Raw genomic sequence first — 8,518 nt, 5'->3', positions numbered from 1 at the left:
TAGCATTCATAATTGTGGGACAGTAACCATCCTGTAGGAGCCTCGTTTATCATGTCTTCTGATAGGGAGTCCTATCAGCTAATGCTGAATATGCCTGAAATAACAGCTCACATTCCGGCTCTGCGCAGAGAGCCCAGCAGTTGCTGGTTCAGCTACATAGATGTTATACATAAAAAAAACAAATGGTCAAGTAAACTACAAAAAAAGCATTGGTTATATGTGGGACCAAGCCCAGTCCTAAGGTATATCATGAAATGGTCTGTGGTAGTATTGATGGGATGATCCATCAATCTCCTCTTGGATTAGCCAGCCATCCCTTTGAATTTGCGCTGTTGCTTTGGATCGCTGGTCTGCCACAGTGTTCTGTTCCCTGTATATGTGGCTGCAATTGAAGGATTCAAGTGATGCGATCAACCTTTTTGTCTCATGGAGGATTCATGTTTCTTGCTTGGAAAGTTATACTTGTTTCTTTGATTAAAACTTCTTGCTCCTTACTCTCATTAGTATTCATGAACTGAAAAAGATTACATTTTCATATTCACTACATTAGATTTGGAGTCAAGTCATAACCTCATTGGTTTCATATCCATGGAGCCTTTTGAGTACATAATAGACCTAAAAGTAACACTACTAAAATAAATTAGACTTTTATATTTCTAAGGCTCATTACACCTACATTAGATCAGTTGTAGGGATTTGGAATAATAATGAAATTTAACACTCCAAAGCTGGAAACAATTAATAGAATCTTTTCATAAGGAGTAAATCTATTTATTACAGTTTGGCTCTAGGAAGCTCCTCTTACAAGGGAGTTAAGCACAAGATCATATCCGACCTAGTGAAGTAATCAACCCTGCTTCATTAGTTACGGTAGTGTGATTTACATGCATTACAAATGATATTGAATGACAGTTGGGAATCACTTGAAAGGACTACCTTTATTTGAGCGATCTTTCAAGTGGATTGAGCTTTGTTACTCTGCCCTTTCATGTACGTATAATCTGCGACTATCCCCATAGATCAAGTTGTTGTACATGGTAAACTTAGTGACTATAATCTTAGGGCTATTACCCAAGGTGACGACGGGGGGACGTCCTTGTTGTACCTGGAACATACATTGATTAAACTCAATTGGGAATTCTTGGAGGGTACTTCACATGATATGGCATATGTGAAGCTACTTGCACTAGGTCATGATCATTAAGAAATTTGTCAGCATAACTAATTCCACCTACCCTATCTCTAGCCACCTTTCACATTGATCTCTACAACCTTGGGTTTCATCACCAATTAGTGATTTCACTGTGAAAAGTTTGTTTGCATGGTTTGACTCAAATTTTTTAGCATGTGTTAATTAGTTTGTTTTACTTTTTAGAAGACCTTAGGTTGAATATGATGGTAACAGTTTTGGAATCTACCAATCAAGGAGCCCCTTTTAACATGGATCCTAGTCCTTTTCCTTGCTTTGGAAATGTTGGTCCTCCTTATATGGCTACATTGTCTCTTCCTAGATTCACGATAGGTATATCGATGTGGTTGTTTTAAACCTCATTGGTCCCAAATACCAACCTCAACCAAATACTTCACCTCAACACACCAACCCCTTGTTGACCCTTTACCTTCTTCACCCATCATGTCTGCTTCCCTTTTTTATTTTTTTTCTCTTGGTGAAAGTCTCAATGCTACTAACCAGGAGGCTAAGAAGAAAGATAAGATAGGGAGAAACCAAATAACCATTGTTGTAAGTGTTGGTAATATTAAGCAACCCTCCAACATACATCACAAGCTCAAATTCCCTTTCAGGATTTGTGTTGGGTCCCTATAATACTAGTGATTACCTCATTACTATTGTATTTATACCCCTTATTAATATTGTTGTGCCCCTATTGCCCCCATATTGTTATTACTGTGCCCCATAGAATCCCTCTATTGTTATTTTTGTGGCTTTATATTATTATTGTTAGGTCGGCTGGATTATATTCTGACTCCTTAGACTCCTATATATAGAAAGGAGGTTTTGTCATTTGAATCATCCAATAATTGTTCATTTATGTAATTTAAAGGAGGTTACCCCCTCGAAGAGGCTGAATTCTAAGGCGTTGATCTATCTTTTCTATCTTTTCTTGAGCTGGTTTCATAACATTTGGTATCAGAGCTTTGGATTCTAGGGTTTTGCTGCTCCAAACAAGTCATCGTGGAATTTTCACTATAACTTTTTTTCTACTACGTTTCAGAAGTTGCAAAAAAAAACCATTTGAGACGAAATCGTGCTGAACCTTGGGTCCAAATTTCAGAGTTTTTCGCGCTATATTTGCGGAGATATAATCTGAGGAAGTTGGTCTTTTTGCAGACTCCTGAATTACATTCCAAACAGGTGACCTGGGGAAAATCGTCATAACTTTCTTTCTGAGCATCGGATTGAAATTTCGTAAGAAGTTACAGAAAGAGGACGGATTGTAGTTTTTTTGTATATATTTTTTGGAGTCAAAGGTCGAAACAGTGACACGTGGCACTTCATACAAGTTCGCTCTACTGAACTAGTCTATAATCAGGTCACTGCGGGAGATTGTGCATAACTCTTTCTTGGAGAATCCAATTTGGATCAGACTAGTGGCATTGGAAAGAGGACACAGAAGGCTACTATAGGTCACAATTTTTTAGAACTGGATGATTCGAAATTATAGAGATACATCAGATTCAATATCAGGCTTCTACAAAGTAAAAAAAGGTGTGTAGTTTTTTTTAAATTTTTGTGTAAGCTTGGTTTGAAGGAATTCAAAGGGCATAGTAAAGCATTATTATCGGTAATTGATGCCCCGAGGAAAGAAAATGCAAACACCTAGTAAGCAACCTGAAAGCTCTAGCATGATTTATGAGGAAGAGCAAGAAATGCAACATGATATAGCAAAATTACGAGACCAAGTGCAACAAGTGTCACTTGCACAAAAAGGAACAAAATCTAAGATGGATGGTTTAAAGAAAGATGTAGAAGCTAAGATGGATGGTTTAAAGAAAGGCGTAGAAGCTAAGCTGGACGATTTGAAGACAGACATGGAAGAATTAAAGAAGTTGCTACAAGAAAGGGTCACTAATGGTGAAAGGGTAGTAAAGGAAACTCATGATGAGAACAAAAGAAATGTTAATCATGATTCCATAGACTCTAATGTTGGATCGAAGACCCACCATATTCCAAAAATCGATATGAGGAAGTTTGATGGCAAGGATCCCGCAACATGGATATTACAGATTTAGCAATTCTTCGATCTCAATAATGTGCAAAACACACAAAAGGTACATATGACAACCTTATATTTGGAACCAAATCAGTTTGTATGGTATCAATGGCTTTGTTCTCGTAAACAATTTATCACTTGGGCAATTTTTACGGAAGAATTGGTAGCACATTATGAGGATACAAAAAGCAACACTTTTTTTAGCCAATTGATAAGTCTCAAACAAAAGGGTTCAATAATGGAGCACATTGAGGAGTTCCAAAAATTGAACATAAGGGTAAAAGATATTCCAGAAGAGCATAGGATTGATGTGTTCATAGGGTCTTTAAAGGATAATATCCAACAAGATGTTCGCCTTTGGGAACCTGATTCATTAGAGAAGGCATTTAGGTTAGCAAGAAAAATGGAAAGCAAAATTATGGCAACCAGGAAGCATACCACTCACAACTATAAAGACGGAAGTGTTGTTGCCCCTAGTCTTCCACAACCTATAAGGTTGACTCCAAAACAATTGGAAGAAAAAAGAGCAAAAGGGCTTTGTTATAGTTGTGATAGCAAATACACTAAAGGTCATAAGTGTGCTGAGAAGAAATTATTCTACATATATTGTGAAGAGGAAGAAGAAAAGGAGCAAGAAAGGTCAAAAGAAGAGGATATACTTCAGGAACAAAGACTAGATAAAGAACAAATAAATCTAACCATATCTTGTAATGCATTGGCGGGAATTACCACTCCTCAAACCATCAAGATAGAAGGACAAATCAAGAAGAAAAAGGTAATAGTGTTGATTGATTCAGGAAGCACCAACAATTTTTTTTTTTTTTCTCAGTAAAATTAAACTATTTCTATTGAGTAAAATATAGTACAATCAAGAGAGACAAGAAATCTGCCGACCGGAAATGATGAAACAATCAACCTCGGTCCCGGAGAAGGGGTGAACCATTCACGGAGGTACAACAAATAACTTGAGAGCAGAAACTGACATTTACCCCACAGGGGCAGTATTCTCAACACGATGTTTTTTCCCTTTCTGTTTATTGACTTTTATCCAACCATCCTGGGGAGTATGAGCTAAAAAAACTTGAAGACTGGAGTTCTCCAACACGAGGATCTCCTTATCTGATTCAGAAGAGGGGGTCTCATGGACGCGTTTCTGGGAGATTGCTGTGACAGTGGTGAGCGCAGGTGTATCAGTGGACAGATCCATCGACTGAGGCGCCTGGTCTGGTTTTGGATCGCTCTCCTCATCTTCCGAGCTTGAGGAATCAGAACTCATTGCTGGCGGCGGAGGACAAGGGGTCCAACGTTTGGGTTTGGTCTTTGCAAAGTTGCCATTTTTCGATTTTGCAGGCAAAGATGGGCAAGAATTCTGCAGGTGCCCTGCTAGGTGATAGTGGCGGCAGTGGAAGGTAGTGTTTTCGTAATCCAGATTCTAAGTCCAAACAAAGTCATTGATCTTGAGAATGATTTGGTCTGGAAGTCCTTTGCTTAAATCCAGCTCCACACATATTCTGGCATATGTGTAGAGACCTTTTGTTTCCCGCCAGAAATATCCCCTAATGAAACTGCCCAAGGTGTTGCCTATGGCTCTATATACAACAATATGCCATAAATGGGTAGGTAAATTTGGAAGCCTGATCCATACAGGTGTCCTGGTAATGACTGCAGTTGCTGGATCAAAATCTGGGAACCAAGGAGTCAAGAAGAGCCCTGCAGTTCCCATGAACCAAGGGCCTTCTTCTAAAGCCTTTTTATAATGCTTGTTGTTATCAAATAGAACAATGAAATAACCTTTTGAACAGAAACTGATCTTACAATGATGAGTCCAGTTTGCATGGATCCATGCATAGAGATCCTGAGATCGTGGCCACAGTCCGTTAAATCTGCAAATGATGGCTCTTTCTGCAAAATCTTGAAGTTGGGTTGCAAGATCATCATGGGTGATTTCAACAGAGGGGGCTTCATCTATTTTATCAACCAAAAAGGGCTTAGATTTAAGGACCTCCGGGGGTTTGGGGTTCTCAGAGTGAACTGCATCTTTGTATGAGAAGGGAGGAGCAGAGGATGACTGTCCCGCTGCACCTCCTCTCAGACGAAGGGTAACCACCAAAGAGATGTTCCTAGAAATGCTGTAAGAAGAGAGGGGAAGAAGGTCTTCAAGTTGCTTGCCTTGAAAGAGAAATCTCTGATGGCCTGAAGGGATCCCAATCCGCCGTTCGAGATCCAGTTTGAGATTCATCACCAGATCTGAGGAATTGATCCATTGCAGGATGGTTCTGCCTGTAGGCTGAGAAATTTGGATCTGAAAGGAGTCAAAGAAGTGTCTAGACATAGTGCCAGGGCTTCTTGTGCTTCCAAGAGCAAATATGTCATGGCTATTTTCTGTCAGGGGTATCAGACCCGCAAGATCTTGGCCGATCTATCTATTGAAAGCCTGATCTGATTGATCAATGGCCAATCTGGGGGTTTTATACCTTCCCCCGCTAGAGGGGAACATCCCGGCTCCTTGCAGCGATCTCCCAGGGGCGGAGGTAGCAGATCCGTTAAAGGGGATCGCCCATCTACCGCTAACATTGTCGCAGACCTAGATTTCCTGCTTACGAGCTTCTGGGGGCCGGAAGGGCCATGCTTGATCTAAGAGGAAGACGTTGGAGTCCCTGGCCATGGCATTGCGGGACAGCACCAGGCGCCACTGCTTGCCATCTTCGCAGAGTTCGAACGAGAAGACGTTGCCACTATCGAAAGTCTCCGTGGGAAGCTTGTCAAATAAACGTTGATGAAGGGTTTGGGGAATGCCTGGATCCTGACTCTGAGCTTCAGCCTGCGCCTGTGCGTGGAGTTGGAACGCTGGATTCGGAGGAGCCATGAGGGCCATGAGCCGAACGAAAGCGCAACAGGGTTTCGCCGATCCACTTTTTCCTATATCCCTTGTAAAATCAATGGCATGTGCACCAACAATTTTATTCATTGTAAGGTAGCAAAAGAATTGAATTGCTTCCTATATCCAACACCAGAGTGTCAAGTGATGATTGCAAATGGAGGAAAAATAAATTGCTCTGGAAAGTGCCATAATATCAAGCTATCCATGGGAGAATATGTATTGACTAGCCCAATGCTTTCCATTCCAATGGGAGGTGCTGATGTTGTACTAGGAGTCCAATGGCTACAATCCTTGGGTACAATAGCTTTTAATTTTCAAGAACTTTTCATCAAATTTTCTACGGAAGGAAAGGAAGTTGAATTAAGGGGTATTGTAGGGAAACCAGGAAAGATAATCAGCTCTAATGGTATGACAAAGCTTCTAAAAAAGGAGCAAAGAGGTGTAATTGCACAATTATGTTCGCTAGATGTTTCCACATTGGAATCATCTATTTCTCCAGATCTCCAAAAAGTCCTGGACAATCATTCCAAGGTATTTGAGACTCCCAAAGGTCTCCCACCTATGCGTGATCATGATCATGCTATTCATATGATTCCAGGAAGTGTTCCTCCAAACATTAGGCCGTACAAATATCCCTATGTTCAAAAGAGTGAAATTGAACGTATGGTTGCAGAAATGCTAGAGGCTGGTATAATTCAACCGAGTCAAAGTTCTTTCTCTGCTCCAGTAGTATTGGTGCACAAGAAGGATGGATCATGGCGCATGTGTCCGGATTATAGGGAGCTCAACAAGCTCACTATTAAAGATAAGTTCCCCATTCATGAATTACTGGATGAATTGCATGGATCAATTTACTTCACCAAGTTGGATCTTCCTTCAGGATATCATCAAATCAGAATGAAGACTGAAGACATTCCGAAAACAACATTTAGAACTCATGAGGGTCATTATGAATTCTTGGTCATGCCTTTTGGCCTTACCAATGCACCTTCAACATTTCAAGGTTTGATGAATTCAATTTTCAAACCATTCCTTAGAAAATTTGTGTTAGTATTTTTTGATGATATACTAATCCACAACAAGTCTTGGAAGGATCATGTTGAACATGTTGACAGGGTGTTACAACTATTGGAGGAGAAACAATTATATGCAAAAAGATCCAAATGTTTCTTTGGAGTGAATATCTGGGTCATATTGTATCTCATGAAGGAGTTAAGGTAGACCCTAGCAAAATTAAAGCCATTAAGGAATGGAAAATCCCCACATCCATAAAGCATCTGCGAGGATTTCTTGGGTTGACAGGGTATTATCTCAAGTTTTTTAAAAATTATGGGAGAATAGCAACGCCTCTAACAACATTATTGAAGAAAGATGCATTTTCATGGACTCCAGAAGCAACAAAGGCCTTCGAACATATTAAAGAGGCAATGTGCCAAGCACCGGTCTTAGCTACACCGAACTTCACAAAAACCTTTATTGTGGAATGTGATGCTTCAGGAAATGGAATTGGTGTTCTTTTTAATGCAAGATGAAAGACCCATTGCTTTTGAAAGTAGTCCAATCAAGGGAAAGTTTGTACACAAACCTATTTATGAGAAGGAAATGTTGGCAATACTACATGCACTTAAGAAATGGCGACCCTACCTAATGGGAAGACACTTCAAGGTAAAAACGGATCATGATAGCCTTAAATACTTTTTAGAACAAAGATTATCCTCTGAAGAGTAACAAAGTGGGTCACAATGACGTTGGGTTATGACTTTGAAATCATCTACAAAAAAGGGAAGCAAAATGTGGTGGCAGATGCACTCTCAAGAAAGGATGAGGATGTGGAAGCATTGTTGTGCGCCATTTCTATTATCCAACCAAATTGGATAAATGAAGTAAGGGAGGAATGGAAGAATGACAAAGAAGTGTGGGCACTTATTCGAAAGTTACAACAAGATTCTAGTACGCCTGATACATTTAGCTGGAAAAATGATTCGTTATGGTACAAAGATCGCTTATACCTCTGTAAGAATTCCCAGCTAAAACAAAAGATTCTTATGGAATTGCACACTTCTCCCTCAGGAGGGCACTCAGGATTTTTAAAAACTTACCACAGGGTTAAGAAGGAATTTTTTTGGGATGGCCTTAAATCAGATATTCAAAAGTTTGTGGCGGAATGTTTGGTTTGCCAACAAAATAAAGTTGAAACAATTAAGACACTGGGTCTATTACAACCTTTATCCATTCCAAGCCAACATTGGGAGGAGGTTTCAATGGATTTTATCACAGGTTTACCCAAGTCTGAGGGAAAGAGTGTCATCATGGTGGTAGTTGATAGACTTACCAAGTATGCACACTTTTGTGCATTATCACATCCATTTAAAGCCAGTACAGTTTCTCCTGCATTTATGGAAAC

The sequence above is a fragment of the Pinus tabuliformis genome, chromosome Q, assembly GCF_031772625.1.
Source record: "Pinus tabuliformis cultivar Carrire ecotype Pingquan chromosome Q, CPIR1, whole genome shotgun sequence".
Taxonomy (NCBI): Eukaryota; Viridiplantae; Streptophyta; class Pinopsida; order Pinales; family Pinaceae; genus Pinus; species Pinus tabuliformis.
Note: the sequence above shows the minus strand (reverse complement) of the source record.